The following is a 17128-nucleotide window of genomic DNA, read 5'->3' on the forward strand; positions in this document are numbered from 1 at the left end:
AATAGCAATTATCTTCCTCCCCCATTTTCCTTTAGGATTACAGGTGGACAGACTTTATGTTAAAAGAAGAATAAAAAAAAGGCATGGCACAAGTCTTTATGCCCCACCTGCCTGCAGCACATACTCCCCACTTGACTTCCTCACAGTCCCACAGCTAAAGGCCCACTGAGATCAAGGAACTGTCTGCAGCTAGATGTCATATGCTGCAAGGCAATCACAATATATTTTGTCCACTGTCTCTCACACAGTAGTTTGAATCACAAAGGGCTACTTTGGTGGAAATTATTTCTTTCCAGAAAGTACATTTGGCTACTACTTCTGCAATCTTATGATTTGGCCCAATTTTCACAAGCTAGGATATTTTTTTCTACACCAGTCACCTTTTTCTCTTCCTTTCTTTAAACCTAAGATGATACAAGGTTGCCTGATTCGGCACCACTTATGACTTTTGACAGGAAGTAAGAAATAGAATGGCTTGAAGGCAGTTAGACCAGCTTAAGAGTAAAACAAACTTGCTATATGGCAGGTCCAAAGAGTACAGATTGCAAGAAGGAAAGAAGCCATGGAGGAGAGAAGTTATTGTTTAACCTGCATCTCAGACTACACTCAGGAGATTGATAGTGTACAAGTGGAAGCTGGAACACCTGGATTGCCAGCCTGAAAGAGTGTATTAGCACACAAACCAGAACTGAATACTTGGACTTTTTCTTCAAATTCCCCTGCAAATCCACTTCTCAGATGGCTTTTTTGTTTGTTTGTTTGTTTCTTTTTCCCCCATCCCAACAAAAAAATGCTAAAATGAAGAGAAAGGGGGAAAGCCACGCTACAACAGTGGTTTTGCTGATGGATTTGTTAGCAATGCTGCCTGCATCCCCAAAGTGAGAGGAGCAGGTAAAACTCCTCTCAGCTGCTCCAATATACAACACAACACATGGGAGACAGAGGAGACCAGGGAGACTACAAGAGGAATCAGCATTTTGAGAGTGCAACTCTCTGACCTCTTTGAGAAATACCTACAGGAGGGTGACACAAGGCACATGCTAAAAGGGCCTTTTTCGCTCTGCAGATCATACTGGGAGCCTGGGGAGACACATTCAGCTCAGAGGAACCATGTTTTGAGCTTGGAGCATCCATGTTTTCATCAAATAGATCCCATGAAGGGCCCTGAAATTGCAATGTGCACCCCAGTGTAATGTGCCAAAAAGAAGACAGGCCATGGAAGGACCCAAAGGCATCCACACCTCTGAGGATGTGCCTGAGGCAAGATGGGACAAAAGCCAGCTCCCTTTCCTGCACAAAGCCAGGAGCAGTCACCACCACTGGAGCACTGAGCGGTACCCCTCAGAGCCACAAGATCCCATCTGCACATGCTGTGCAAAACTGCACCCAAGGGCAGGAATTTCAAACTTGAACTTCAGTTGGCATAAAAACCTGATTAGTACAAGCAGCATCAGATACTTTTAACCTATTCATTCCCAAAGAGCATCATGTGCCTTAACCTCAGATGGGAAAAACTGATCACTGACTTCTGTGCTACAGCAGTGAGCACTGGCTGACAGTCCCAGTTCTGCTGCCACCAAGGGGAATGAACCTAGCCATTCCCACCTCTGGGAACAGGGGTGCAAAGCAGCTCCTCCCAGGTGACAGCTGTGCAAGTAGAAAAATCACACACTGGACTATTTTTTCCACAAGAGCAAACCCTCAACATCAAGCAGAACATGCTTACATTGTCCTCAATTCCTATACAAGCCAAGACATCAGGCTGAGAAAATTAGTTCGGCTCATAGCCAAGTATAGAAAAACACTCTGACACAGTACAATTCTGGTACACAGCATTATTCTTCCTTCCCAGAGAGGTAAAAAGCCAACAGTAGGCATTCTTGTACCTGTCAGAGGGCCAATGGCTGACTAGCCTTTTAAGAAATATGGCTAGTTTTTAGTGGTCTAGTTTCAGTCTGTGTCTTGCACATCCTCACCAAGACTGGTCAGTTCCTTTACAAAGTCTGTTTGCTTCTGTTATCTGCTGTCAACAGGATGAACTGTAAAACCAGAACACTTTGAGGGCGGAGCTCTGGATCATTTCTGTATTTTTCAACTGAGAAAAGTTTATTTCAGCTCTAGGTTGTTCTGTATGCTCTTAAGCATATAAGGAAATTGGATCATAGCAACAAGCTTTTGAAATTACAAACCTTCCCACATCAAGGAAGTGAGACAGGTGCACAAAAGGGAAAAAGAAGAAAAGAAGCCATACTCCAGCTCACATTTATAAAACTACAAGACACTAGTCAGCAAACTGGTGAAATTCATGCATTGGAGTCAAAGCTGAGAGAAAAGGTCTCCCTTCAGAAACCTGGAAAAGGATAATAAACCAGCTCTTTGACCTCTGAAGCAAAGAGAGCTAGCATCAGTTTTCAATCCAGTGCAAGCAAGGCAATCAGAAACACAATAAACAAGCAATATATTTTCACTTGTGGCAGTTATATTGGACTTGTCACATATTTCTTCCTATACCCCCATGATGCACAAAAAAGCATGAACTAAAAGCCTCACTTTTCCCTATTCTTTTTTTTCTGTGCAACATCCAGAGCACATAGTATTCCTCAGAAACCAGTAAAAGCATTCTTGCTGTCATGCTACAAGAGCATTTTCCTCTTCAAGTTTATTTTTGGTTTTCATTTCCAAATCAAAGAATGGCAGTTATATTATCCCATTTAAAGATGCAGGACTCAAAAAAGGCTAAAAAAAAATCACCTGGCAGTTTATTGTCCAGTCTTAGACTCCTGCTTTGTTATACAGTACAGTTGTGAACAAATTCTGTTCTGTGGCACAAGACAGGCAATCCAGAGTTAAACAGAACCCATATTTAGAAATATTCAAATTCCCACCATACCTTCTGTTCCCTGTGCAGAGATGAGCTTCATTTCTCTGACTTACCCACAAAAAAATGCACAGGGAAAAGCAGTCTCCAAGCATCCAGTGGACACACACACACAAACTGTTCCACAAGGAGGAGTTTTTCCAGCCTTACCCTATAAAGCTGAGAGCAAGATCAGCACACCCACACTAAGAGATACTGGAGCAGCAGACAGGAAGATGCTCCCTGCTTGGCCAGGTAATGTGGAAGCAGCACCGGGAAACTCCAGGTATGGAGAAGGGGGAGGAGGTTCAGTGAAAGGCATCCCTAAGCCACTGGGCAAAGAGTAATTGCGAGCAAAGAAAACAAACATTCTTCCGTCTGTACCCGACACAGCCATTTCCCCCGGCTACAATACCTGCTTTCACTTTGAAAATGGAAAGCGTGGCTGACTGAACGGCTTTTATGGTTGTTCTTACACACATGCATCTCTCATACATAATTACCACAGAAAGTACACGCCTTCCAGCCAGTCCCAAGCAAGAGCCAGGGTTTGTATTTATAAATCTTGCTCCTTGAAGAAAAAAACTCCTGGAGGCAATGTTGAAATAAGAATCAAGGAACGCTCAGCAGGAGCAGATGCACCGTGACACACATACGGATGCAGCCAGCTATTCCCAACAATCATGAATTTTAAGCCCTCCGGATAACAAAAGCAACAAGACCAGGGATTGCAGGCATGGGAGAGCTGTGGATTGGGGCATTTCCACGCACAGAGAAGACAGGAGCGCTACTGCCTCTGAAGTCTCGTCCTGCTGGCGCTGCCTCCTCCATCGAGCTCCCAGGTGCATTCAAGAGCACCCAGCGGTGCCACCCATCTCCGACGTCCCTTCACTGCTCCCCACTCCCCAGGGAGAAGCCCTGCTTTGAAGGAGGCTAGATTAGAGACCACCTGACGTTCCCTCCAGTCTGAATTATGCCACGATCCCAAAGTTCAGCTTTGCTTTTAAGTACTTTACTAGCAAAAAAGCCACGGTTTCGTACACACCCGCGGGCGGAGGGGTTAAAAGACAAGCTCCCACCTCTCCATCCCTCCTTCACCAGCCACACAAAGCCCGAGGCTTCATCACCCCATCGCCCAGCATGGGTCCAGCTCCTCAATTCTTTGTGTTTGCCCAAAGCACCCGCCCCTCCAGCCGAAGACAGGACGGGGTGCTTGGCAAAAACTGCGGGCTGAGCCCCGATTGCACCCCAGCCTGTGCGCCGGGACCCCAAACATGCGGCCCCGAAGGGCTCCCCGCTCGCCAAGCCCGGGGACTGAGAACAACTCCCTTTGTTAAATGAATGAGCCGGGGAGGCAGGAGCGGGGAGGCAGGAGGGGGAAGGCAGAGTCAGTACCCCCTTCTAAAAGAAAATTTCAAAAGGAGGGAGGAAGAGAAAGCCTGAAGAAGAACGCACCCGTCCGCTCAACCCCTGCGCAAACTTCCCGGTTACAAAACAAGCGAGGAAATCCCCTTCCCCGGCGCGGCGCGGCGCGGCGGGACTCACCTTCCGCCCGCCGCAAGGTGCTGCCCGGCTCTCCCGCGGCTCCGCGCCCGCCCCGCTGCCCACACCGCCCCTATTGTCGGCCCGGCGCCGCCCCCCGCGCCCTGCCCGCCTTGCCGCGGCCATTGGCTCCGGGGGGCCCGCCCCGCAGCCCCCTGCTGCCAAGGTGGGAAGGGGTCGGGGGTAAGGGTAGGGGGTAGGTCCTTCCCGCTCCGCTCGGCGGCGGCCGGGGCGCGGCATCGCTCCGAGTGGCCCGCGGGGGAAAGTTTTTTTGGGAGGGGGTGGTACCTCGGCGGCGCCGCAGAGCGGGACCCCGGAGCGTGGTGCGCTGCCTCGGGGAGCCGCGGGCTGTGCTCGGGCTGTGCTCCGGCCGGGCAGTGGCTGCAGGCGGTCCCGGAGCCGCAGCTCCGCCGGGCAGAGGGCGGGAGCGGCGCTGGCCTGGCTGGGACGTGGGAGTCTTGAGCGATCACGCCATCAGCGGAGCTGCCATGCGGGGAGTGGATGGCCGGCAACTGCACCCTTGGCGAGCGGCGCTGCGATGACTTTATGTGTGCTGGGATGACTTTATGTTCGCTGCGATGACTTTATGTGTGCTGCTCGTTATCGCGCTGCGGTATCGCGGAGCCGGCTCCATTGTGCTGAGGTCTGTGTGCGTGCAGATCCAAAAAAGGCAAGAGTAAAATGGGCTCTGCCCTGCTGCTGTGTTGCACAAGCCGAGGCGTCTATACCTTATATTGCCGGGATCCGGGTGTCCCCTCTCCCCGTGATGCACAGCTCGCTGGAAACTTGTCACCCTAGTTAACAGGAGTTTTCGGCTCAGCGCTTGAGCTGTGCCTGCAGAGAAAAGGAGGAGGGGTTTGACTGCACATACAGCGCCGGGCTCTCGGGAAGAGAGCACGGGCATGCCGAGGTGTTCTTGGGACGTGCTCTCTAGAGGTGCGAAGGGGAAATGTTGAAGTGAAGCGAGTAGTTCCAGGCAAAAGGGAGACAAGCTTTGTACCGAGACAGCATGCCATACACACGACAGATTAGGACAGCGCTGCCACAGTCTCGCCCTTCCCCCTCGTACCAACATTTATCAGTTCCCGTGATAAGTTTGTTCGGGAGCCAAACCAGCAGAAAATTAACATCGCAAAAATAAACAAATGGAGGAAGCGAGAACTCGAGTCTGGGACTGATAGGGAGAGTGGGAATGCCACAGAGCTGATTTCAGCAGCTGAACCTGCTGTGGAATTGTGCACTTGGAAGCACTTCCCTCTGTCGGATACATTTAACATTGGATTCAAATCCACGCACACGGGCAGATGGCATGAGCTCCCTCAAGCATCCTCTGCCCGTAGTCTGGTTGCAACATGAAGGTTTTTATGTAGTTCAGGGTAATATGTATCAGTCCCATCACTTCAAAGACAGGATCCGACCGTGTCAGGAATCCCAGAGACACATGGAAATTTACAGGATTGCTGCTGGGGGGGAGGGAATGAACTGAGGCAAAAGCCACGAAGCACAGCTTAAATGCTGGATCCATAAAGGGAGCTCCATCAAAGCTGGAGTTGAAACCCAAGAGTGACCCTTTGGCCCTGAACTGAGAGCTGAAGAGTGACTTCCTTTTGTACCATGCTTGAAATCCCAAAACCTTTTCGGAAACATGGATGCCTGCTGACAATTTTTAAAAATAAATTTTGAATCCAGACAAGAGAACAGCCCAAAATACTCCATTAACATGTCTGTTTGACAAGATGTTTTACCACATACATTCATTCAACCACATGGAGAATGGATAAGTCAGGAAATTGCCATGGTTGACCTATGGCCTGGTCCATGTACACCGGGTGCACTGCACTCTACTGAGCCCTAGAGAGGTCCATCGGGAGTGCTGTGACCAGTGCCAGGCTCCTCAGTCCAAGAGAAACATGGAGCTCCTGGAGTAGGCTGTGTAACTATGGTGTTTGCCCGAAGCACCTGCCCAAAGAGCTACAAATATGATGACAGGACAGGAGCATCTCTCTTATGAGGAAAGGCTGAGGGAGCTGGGCATGTTCAGCCTCGAGAAGAGACAACTGAGACAATTGAGGGACAATCAATACACAGGTTAACCCAGTTCAGAAATTCTTTTGAATAAACCTTTGTATATTTGCTGCTGATGAATCTCACCAAAATCTTAAGAACCCTTACGTTTTGCTATTTTCCTACTCTGTAGTAATGTGGAACCCTAATGGAATATCCAGGAATTGCAATACTTAGAGATTTCTGAATTTACCCGAAGTTCAAGACTCATTTGTCTGAAACTATTGCTGAATATTTCAGAGGGAGTTCCTAAACGAAAGGAGGAAGACGTCCATGAACAGCATAAGAACAGGATAGAAAGCTACCACTGCAAACCAGAATTTGGTACTTCAGAAAGGAATGAGTGAAATGTAAATCTTTTTATTTGCATTTCTTAGCACTCACAGCTAAGTGTTCAGGTGTTTTCAGGCAAAGGATCCATCTTGCCTTGCACTCAGGTTCAAGTCAGATGGCCCTTTTCCAACATGGAGGAAAAGGGGGATCTCTTACACCTCAAAAGGGTCTCCTGTGTTCTGTGGGAAGAAGCCTGGCACCAGACCCCAGCCTCAAAGACCAACTCAGTTGAACAATCGATTTCCCAGTGATCACATAAGAGCTGTATTTTCCTCCCCTTCAGACACACAGCAGAACAAGAAGTGCACTGCCGTGGGGCACAGCCTGATGATTTCTTCTTTTTCAGCAGCACCAGTATCAATAGTTCCTCCTCTGCTGTGCATCTCTGTTCCTGAGCTGCTCCCTGCACTGTGCCAACACAGCTATTTGTGCAGCTCTGTCATGGAAGGGATCAAGGAACTGGTCCACCTAGGAGTTTTCCTAGGTGTTTTTACTCAGATCAAATCCCCAAATACCTTGGCTGACACGATGCAGGAGGAACACAGGAGCATGTGAAATCACAGGAGCTGAAGCTTAGCTGAGGGACAGTAACTTGTTAGGATGTGCCCACTTAGTCACCTGCAATAACCTGTCCACTCATTTAATCTGCTCAAGCAAACGGAGACAAATTGGACTCAGCCTACATGGAAGAAAACAGAGTTCATGAATGACTTGAAAACTAATTACAAATCTCTAGATTTTACTAGCAGGGAAAGGAAAAAGACAAAAAGAAAAATTGAGTCCTATAGTTATACAACACAAAATTACAAAGTTCCTCAGCTAAATATCATACTGTGAAGATGAAGAAACAGCAAGCACCAGCAAGCAAAACTGAAGGTGATGGTGGGTCAGCACAGTACTGCCTGGAGGTTTCTCACCCAGTAAATCAGAAGTCAATCCAGCAAAGTAATGTTGTTATAGTGGTGTGAAGTGAAGAAGAAGACAGACTATGATTCATCACTGCCCTACATATAATGTAAGTTTGTACAGCTCTGCAAAATGTATGTAAAACAGTTTCAAATCACAACTATTTCCTTTTCATTTTGTCCAGATTATGCAGTACACTAAAGCAGCGTGGAATGTGTTTCTGGACACAAATCTATGATGCACAAATGTTTTTGCTAAACAAACACACAAAAGCAGGACAGCAACAGTCTTTCATTTCCTCAGTAAATGTTAGGGAGTTTTCGTGCCAGAAAAGCAAAGTAAAAAATAGAAAGGGCCAGAACACCTGACTAGCATAGCGTAGCATCTGGTTTCTATCTTAAATATCCTGATGTTAGATGGTATGTAATACCCATCACAACAGAAGTTAAAATCATTTCCAAAATGTATACAAATAGCACATTACCTCTGACACATATTTAACATGGACATGCACCTCCTAACATCCTGTAGAAAGGTTTGCTATGATTTCTCTGCCCTAGAATGAATTCAAATTCAGGAGTAAGAAGCAGGGTCATCATCTTAGCAAAGCTGGCTCTGGGTTACACTTCTTGATCTTAGCACTGAAGTCGAAAATCCAGCTTATGCAAAAACATTTCTCAGTATTTGACTCTATGCAGCTGTTTCACTCCGGATAAATGGTTAAGGCATTGTACTGTACATGTTCACACTTGCCACTTAGTCCTCCATTTCTGTCCTGAGAAGCTCACAGTAAAGGGTCAGGATCTGTCTGGTACAGTTATAACAGTTATTACAACTTGGTGGGGTTTTTTTGTTTGTTTGTTTTTGTCTGGCTTTGTTTTGGTTTGGTTTTTTTGGATGCTTGAAGCCCAAATAATTCTGCTTCTTCTTATGGGTTACTTACTTGTTGGTTAAGTTACCCTATAGTTGGTTGAAAACTCAGAGGAACTTTCATGCCATTCCAATTTTAAATAATCTCTTACCGCTTCATTGAAGTCCTGGAATCTTGCAAAACCTCTGGTGATGAATACACTTTTACATTCCAGATCTCCTTTAGCCAGGAAATTGCACAGAGACAGCTAAGAGCGCTCAGTGCTTTGGTGAGCAGTCAGCAAGTCGGGGAATACTAGGGAAGCCACAAATGACTGTTTGATTCTGGAAGCCTTGTGTATCTCTGGAAGTCATAAAATACAGATGGGCAATGGCTTAACAGTGAGGTCAGTCTTTGATTCATTAGCTAACAGCTGAATTTAAGCACAGATATCTGAGTTTTGAGGCATGCTGCTAATTCAAGCTTAAAAGCAAGGGGGGAGTTTTACCCTGTGCTGTGAGTTTCTTTGGACCTGTACAGAATCATGGCTTTGGCTTAGGTTTTGTATGTTCTCTCAATAATCTTAATAGTTTGGGTTTTGGAAAAATATTGCTAGGCACTGATAATCTGAGGTAAAAAACATATTTAAATGCTGTAAGCTCTTCTTTGTGGGTGAAGGTATAAAAGTCAAACACACTGGGTCAGTCACTGGAGCTATAAGAATTCACACCACAGGCTGACCATTTATGTGTAAATCCCACATTTTGCAATAATCTGTGGAGATGAGTGCCATAACAGAAGAGCCTGTTTCCAGATGTTAAAAACAGTCCTGATGTGCTCCAAAACAAGGAATTTGGTTCAGAATTTTGTCTTTCAATCTCCCAACTGCAGTCATAGCTATGGTTCCCTACATCAAACTTCCCTCTCCCTGCAGTCTAAAAAAGACCTATCCCTGCCTTTCCCTATTCTTCTCCAGCTGCATCAAGAAACATCTACTCATTCCTACTTCCTCTCCTTTCCCCTTCCTTCCACCTTCCAGCCTTATTTAATCATTCACCTCACTTTGAAAGTCCCTTTCCTCCCTGATCCCACCAGCCAACCTAGAGCTGCATATGAATACAGTCTAGACACTCTTTTAGGGATCCATGTCCCATCTTGAGTGGAAATTATCCCAGAATGGTTAGGGTAGGAAGGGACCTTAAAGACCCATGGGCAGGGATACCTTCCACTAGACCAGGTCACTCAGAGCCCCATCTAGCTTGGCCTCAAACACTTCCAAGGGATGGGGCATCCACTGCTTCTCTGGGCATCCCATTCCAGCGCTTCACCACTTTTGTAGCGAAGAATCATGGCAGCAGCCCTGCTTTACAAAACACAGGCAGCAGCAGACAAAGAACGAGGCTCCCAGGGAGAGCAAGAGGGGCACTGCTGACAGGGAGGGGAGGGAAGAGGGAGGTCATAAACACTGCTCATTCACTGGGGCCTTTGGAGCATGAAGGAATTGCTGCCAACGAAGGAAGGGTGGAAAGAAGCATAGCAATGGCAGGCAGGCAAACATCTAAGGCACGTGAGAGCCTGGCTCCCAAGTGACAGAATACCTGCAGAAATCTCTGAACAATCTATGGCTGCTGGCTCTCGTTCAGCCAGCAGTACAAGGTCCTGGCCTGTGATACTGTGTGGCACAGCCCTCTTAGAACTGTCTGGGTGACTGTCCTGGCCTCAGGTGTGAACTGGTTCTCTGCACTGTCCCAGAACCATTACTCTAATTTTCTCTCCTTAATTTCTTAATTTCTTTATAAGAAATCAGAAAAAAAAAAAAAAAAACCCCAATACTGCCCAAAATGTAAATTTGCTACCTAGAACAGATTTCCCAGCAGACAAGTCTATGACAGGTTTTCCTTCCAGGATTCAGCTTACAGAATTGCAATGGTTTTATAACAAACATTCAGAATCACTTTTCCATTCATTTTATTGTGGTTTATGATGAGAAAAATCCTCCTCTGTGAGAATGTGGAAGAACACAGTAAAAATACATTTACGCATTTCTTGGGCTCAACAATTCCTGCTGAACCAGTAAGGAAACAAGAATGCACTACTGAAACTGAAATCATTCTAAATTATTCTGAACTATGCTATTTTTTTTTCCTTTTACCTATGAGTGGGGAGAAATAAAAAAGAAAGCATAACATCAAGGGGACAGAACTCGGAAAGTGTGGAAAAAGAAAAGTGCGCTAAATTTACCTTTCATTAAGAACTCCTCAAGTTTATTGGGCTACCATACAAGGAAAGTAACAATAAAGATAATTTTTAAATCAATTAGCTTTTCCTCTCTCTATTGACTTTTTAAAGAATGCCTCTTGAGAGTTTTCACTTTCAGTGTCAGGGCTTAAAAACATAGCTAGGTAACACAAAAGACAGTCTGAATGAGACATCAGACGGAGACTACTAATCCAGGGTTATTTATTACTCAAAACCTAACAAAAGCAGCTCATTTTTCTATGCAGAAAGTCTTAGTTGCATGGGAGGACACTGTAAACAGAGGAGGGTGAGGCTGAGAGAGATTGTAACAGCATAATGGCACCACAAAAGTAGATTCTTTTGCTGGTTTTGCTGAGCTTATTCAAATTGAATGACTCTGAAGAGCTGATTCTGTTTTAACTGGAGCCAGTGAAAGATTTGACACACATTTCAGAGTACAAAACCAGCCCTTCAGTCATAGCACCTCTGCCAGATTTTGTTTCACACCCTGCCAAAAATGTCATAGCTTGAATCACTTCAGTAGCTTGAGCCATTTAAAACTGGACTGAATAAAACCCTGGAGAATAAACTGCAGAGAGGAATCTTCCCCTGCTCTTTCCCTTATCTCTGCTCTTCTGCCTCACTGGGTTACATGAATAGCAACCAAAAACTGCAGAGCCCTGACAGACATGGTGTCTCTGGGCATTTTGGATGTTTCACAAGCAAGCTTTGAAAACGTGAAACCTGTGTCCTTCAGTTCTACCCATTTGCATTGTGTCCAAGAGGACCTAAGTGGATCATAACAGAAAGATTATAGAGAAGCTGACTTCAAATGTTTTGGAAAAACTGCGTTGAATTTGAGGTTTCAGGGCAGCTTCAAACATCAGTGCAGTAAAATGTTATTAAAGTGCAAAGTAAAGATCTTCAGCAACATAATCTGAACTGACCTGGAGCAGACAAAATATCATGGAAACAGCAAGATAATTCAAGTTATTTATAAATTTTTAACTCATCAAAAAGCTGGAGAGATGGAACACCCATTTTGCAGGGTAGAGAGTGACTTTGACAGTTAACCCAATAGAGGGAGCTATACAAGCTCAGGGGGAATTTGGCTGAGGACAGTGATACTGATAATTTAATTGTACTGGTTGGTCACACTATAACCAGAGTTACACGACAGATATAGATCACAACAAGCCTGCCAAGAGAGCTGGCCCTGCAGAATTCCTTTGATATGATGTACATCTCAGTGCTGTCCAAGTTGCTGATGAGTCATGGATTGTTCTGCAGGACACAGGAAAGCTTAATAAATTATTTTATTGCATAATCCTTTCCTATTGATTCCTTGTAGATACCTGCAGGAACTGCTAAATAACAACACACAACCCCCTGAGCTTTTTCAGTGGCTTTTTCAGATACCACATAGGTCTTACAAAACTTCCAGGCTAAAACTGAGGTTTCAGGAACATACCAACCTCTAGCTTTGCATTCCTGTCAAGTTGCCTCTGCAATCAGAGGGATGTCAAGTTGCACTGGCTGTAATTGGCCATAAGATCTCTAATGAGGTTTCTATCCTGAATCTCACCATCTTGTTTCAGTTTGTTAATTAACAGTTTTTGGGATGGCTATTTTGCCTTTCTTTTTACCACATTTTCCGGGATATGCAGAGATTCTCATCAAATTATTACAGACTTAGCAAGTAATTAACTTCATCAGCATAAATTAAGCACCAAACCATCCTAGGAGCTGTATTGCAGATGGGGAAATTAGGTAAGAGCTCAATCTGTAGCCTCAGGCTCTGCAGCAAAACTGCTGCAATAATGCTTTTTGAATTCAAGAGTTCCTACTTCCCATTTCTGCTCTCAGACAAAATCAATCCTTTAAGCTGCCTCTGAAAGCTTCCAATTGCAGCAAATATAAACCTTGTAGAAGGGATGTGGGCCTGCAGTCATACAGAGAACTAATCTTCAGCAGACAGGTGAACTATAGGGAAGAAACATTTAATATTGCCATTTGCAATTGGCAGCTTCTGTCCACAGGCCTTGCAAGAGAGCAGCCCCTGCAGGAAACTGTGATCCTGAAACTGGTTCTCAGGTGACAGTGGCCTTTATCACACACAGAGATGAAGGTGCAATGGCTGTCTAGAGAAAAAGGGTCTAGAGGTCCAAGGTAAATAATTTTCAAAAAACAGCGCAGAAAGTGAGTTAACTGCTGATGTATGCAGACTGTGTTTGAAACAGAAGGGCAAAGCTACTTACTGAAGGGAAACCAGGTTTGGGAACATTTAAACTTCAGGATGGTCAATGCTCTGTTGTGAAATCTTTGTATTGAGGATTCCTTATTTTGCCTGTGTGGCTAGATTTCTGGGAAGAGCACTTTCCATAAAACCATATTCAAGAAGCCAATGCTGAAGTAATTATTTTCCCCCTTTAGTTTACAAGCGGTTACAAAACAATGAAGCTCTCAGTTCTTTACGCTTCACAGGGGAGAATGTACAAAGAGCTGCTTAATCTCTTTCAGTTCAGCTCTTTAATTCTCATGGGTATCCAGTTGCAGGTATCTGTATCAGTCCCTGAGTTCTCAGCTGTGCATCAAACTGCTGGCTCTTGTTTTAACACGCTGTTTCAGAGCCGACCAGGTTTCAGCATGAACATGTGAGGGCTGCTGTGCCTAAGCCTGTTTGACGTTGGCAGAGGAGCAGCATCACAGGTCCAGCGGTGCTGGCTCGGGTGAGGAAATGCCAAGTAAGCACTTTCACAGTGCCAGGCTAATCTTAACGCTGACGTTTGCCATCCAGAAGGAAGCAAGCTGTACAACTAAAGGAGGCACGTCACCAAGGAAGATTTGAATGCTTCCTGATTGGTTTCCCAAATATTTATGTCATTTGCTTCTAACTGAGGCTAGCTTGCAATTCAAGTATTAGATGGTTTTCTCAAGTGCAAACTGCAATTAAGGAATCAGAAGGCAAGATGCAAACCATACTACAGGATCAGCTAAGAAAAAATGGTGAAACCAGACAAATTAATTTTCAGTTTATTTCCTCTCATTATTGCTAGACAGTCTCAAATGCAAAGTGAAAAAAAACCCCATAAACATATTTATAGCTAATGTAATAAATTAACACCTGTATGCTATATTAATGCATGAAATTTGCTAAATTAAAATGCTAAACTAAAATACTATATTTGGATCAGTCACTTAGCAACAGCTGCATCAGTTTAAGACATTTCCATTCTGCAGCTGTTAGCTGGTATGTCAGGCTGGAGCTTCCATGGAATCACAGAATGGTTTGACTTGGAAGTGACCTTAAAGCTCATCTTGTTCCAGCCCCCTACCATGGGCAGGGACACCTTCTACTAGACCAAGAGCTCAAGACTTGGTCTAGTAGTCAGACCAGGTTACTAGACCAGGCCCCACTCAGCCTGGCTTTGAACACTTCCAGTCATGGGGCAGCCACAGCTTCCTGGCCAATGTGTAATGGGTGCCTCACCACCCTCACAGGGAAGAATTTCTCCCCGGTATCTAATCTAATCTAAAATTTCTCCCTGACATCTAGTCTAATCTACACCCTCTTTCAGTTTAAAGCCATTTTCTCTTGTCCTCTGACTTCATGCCCTTGTCAAAAGTCCCTCTCCAGCTCTCTTGTAGCCCCTTTAGGCCCTGGAAGGTGCCCCTCCAGGAGACTGGAAGGTCTTCCCAGAGCCTTCTCTCCTCCAGGCTGAACAGCCCCAACTCTCTCAGCCTGTCTCCAGAGCAGAGGTGCTCCAGCCTCCTGATAATTTTTGCAGCACTAGTCAGATCCATATCCCCTCCATGCTGAAGACCCCAGAGATTCAATTCTAGAGCAGTGGGGCAGAATTCCCTCCCTCGCCCTGCAGCCTGCACTGCTTAGGATACAGCCCAGGACACAGCTGAGCTGTGAGTATTGTCGGGTCATGCCCAGCCTCTCATCCACAGCACTCCCAAGTCATCTTCTCAGAGCTGCAATCAATCCATTCATTCTCCAGTCTGTATTGATACCAGGAGCTGCCCAATTCACACGAAGAATCTTGCACTTGGCCTTTTTTAACCTCATGAAGCTCCCACAGACCCACCTCTCGAGCTTGTCCAGGTCCCTCTGGATGCCATCCCGTCCTCCAGGTGCATTAGCTGCACCACACATCTTTGTGTCATCTGCAGACTTGCTGAGGGTGCCCTCATCCCTCTGCCAAGGTCAGCAGAAGGAAATGTGTGCCTGCATTTAGCCTGCTTCTCTCCAAAACCAAGTGTCTTAATTCAGATGCATATTTATCATCAATCTACTGGTTTGGTTTTGTCATCAGGCAGAAGCCTCAGCACCTGCTCATTCTGACAGCTGTGAGGTGAGGCAGTACCCCACACCAGAGGGGCAGAACAAGCAGACACATCTTAAACTGCCACAGCAATAATCACCAGAGTGTACTCAGCAGTGCCTGAAGCGAAGATTAAAGTAGAATTGAGAAAAAGCATGAAAGCGCCCAAGGAAATAATCACAAGAAAAATCACTACAGGAATTTTGTCACAGTGCAACAAACTATTTAGAAATTACTCTGCCAAAAAGAAGGAGCATAAAGGTTAGGAGATACCCCAGGGAAAAGGGACATCTAGTCTTGGTCCAAGCTATCTTGGCTACCCAACTGCAATGCTGTGGTTATTTATTTACTTGTTTCCTGATGTGACTGTGAGTGCTGTGATGTGTGTTCAGGTCAGTGCTGTCCCCTGTGAGGCAGGTGTGCCTGGGGCACAGCTTCCAGATCACAACCCTCAGTGGATGCAGATAAAGGAATGCCTTGAGCATCATGGGTAGAATTAAGAGCAACACAGAAGCTGAACTGTGAACTCGCCAAGAAAAATTCAGAAAACAAGAAACTTTGCCATCCAGAAAGAAATCTCTTGGGCTGGTGATTTTGAAGGACAATGCTTTTGAACCTATACACCTAAATTCCAATAAAATAATGCTTCAAAATTAGTATTTTCATCCTTAGGTATTCCTGCCAGAGAATGCCACCAGAATAAACAAATTCAATAAGTTACATTCACAGAAAGATCATATCTGTGGCATGGTGCTTACATTTTCTTGTTCAAATGGATCAAAGAAATGTCTCTCTGGGACCTGCAGCATCTCCAGCTTCACTGAAGAAGCAGGAGGGCATAGTGGTGTGTCTGGTGTATCTGGAGCAATGGGGTACCAGGTATCATATGCTATTCATCAGGCTGGAACTCCCTCAAGCACAGGGATGCTTTCTCCCATGCTTTCCTTTGGCAAGAAGAACTACACAAAATCCACAAGAACAGCACTGCAGCCTCCGTAATAAAATTTAAGATAAGGATGATGCCATCATGGTCAGCCACAAAGAAGCAATTGGTATGCTGGAAATCCTGCATATTATTAATTATCCTATTTTTCATCCTAATTTTTCATTGTGTTGTCTTTCTTCATGAACAGAAAAAGACAGCAAACAGCTAGCCTGTTTCTTCTGCTCCTAGCCTGTGTAAAATCTGCACAGTCACCAGGGATGCCACAATTTTTGGGTGATGCATTTCAGTTTTAAAAACTAAGCAGACAAAACATGCACCCAGCCTAGGCAGTAAGTCATTAAAATCCCATTAAATGTCCATACATGAAAATCATACCTGGATCACATCTTATACAGACCAAGTTCAAGGCCTCCATCTGATGTTTTTATCAGCACCCACAATGGCAAGGCCATGGCTTGTAGGCACCACCATAACAATAATTATGAGTAATCATTTGCAACCTAAATGATTCAGTAATAATTTGCCAAGCCTGAACTCACAGCTCGAGTATGACACACACAACATCCAAACCACCCACTGGTACTGCAAAGAGCAGGAATTACTCTGCTTATTTATTTATTTCCACTGGGAGCAGCACATCCTCTTGTAGAAATGGAGGAAAACCATCCAACATTGCAGATACATGACTAATCTCTGTAACAAACAGGCACTGAAAATACACCCAGGAAAACAACCTAATAAGCTGAGTGGGCCAAATCCTCCTCTGCTCAGTATCCTTGATAGTCATTTATGTCATGCCAGGGAGTAGGATAAGAGTTCATCGCCTCTTTTGTCCCACACCGTGTGCATATACAAATTAGAGCTATTAAAAAAGTTATTTTCAGCTTATATGCTACTATATTCAACCCCTAGTAAGTCCACTTCAGCTTTTGTTAGCCTAGGAAGGAATTGCATGTGGTTCCTTCCTACTAATGGAGCTAAATTTCTTTCAGCACATGGTCTTCAGGCTTAACAAGTAAATCTAGAACTGAAGATTTGTGTTGAAACATGAAAAAGAATTA

General features: G+C 45.0%; 1 protein-coding gene across 5 annotated transcripts in view; it reads right to left on the reverse strand.

Annotated features, from left to right (window-relative positions):
- Positions 1-17128, reverse strand: part of PAK1 (p21 (RAC1) activated kinase 1) — a 93360-nt gene that overhangs the window by 61972 nt on the left and 14260 nt on the right. The window contains exon 1 of one of the 5 annotated variants that reach the window (XM_014273056.3): positions 4688-5106. The exons of 2 other annotated variants lie outside the window; for them this stretch is intronic. The gene's annotated coding sequence lies outside the window, so the exon portion shown is untranslated. Of the gene's footprint in view, positions 1-4312; positions 4335-4402; positions 4559-4687; positions 5107-17128 lie in introns of those variants that run through there. 2 more of the 5 variants (XM_026798203.2, XM_074534998.1) reach the window with 2 other exon arrangements.

The sequence above is a fragment of the Zonotrichia albicollis genome, chromosome 2 (assembly GCF_047830755.1).
Source record: "Zonotrichia albicollis isolate bZonAlb1 chromosome 2, bZonAlb1.hap1, whole genome shotgun sequence".
Classification (NCBI taxonomy): Eukaryota; Metazoa; Chordata; class Aves; order Passeriformes; family Passerellidae; genus Zonotrichia; species Zonotrichia albicollis.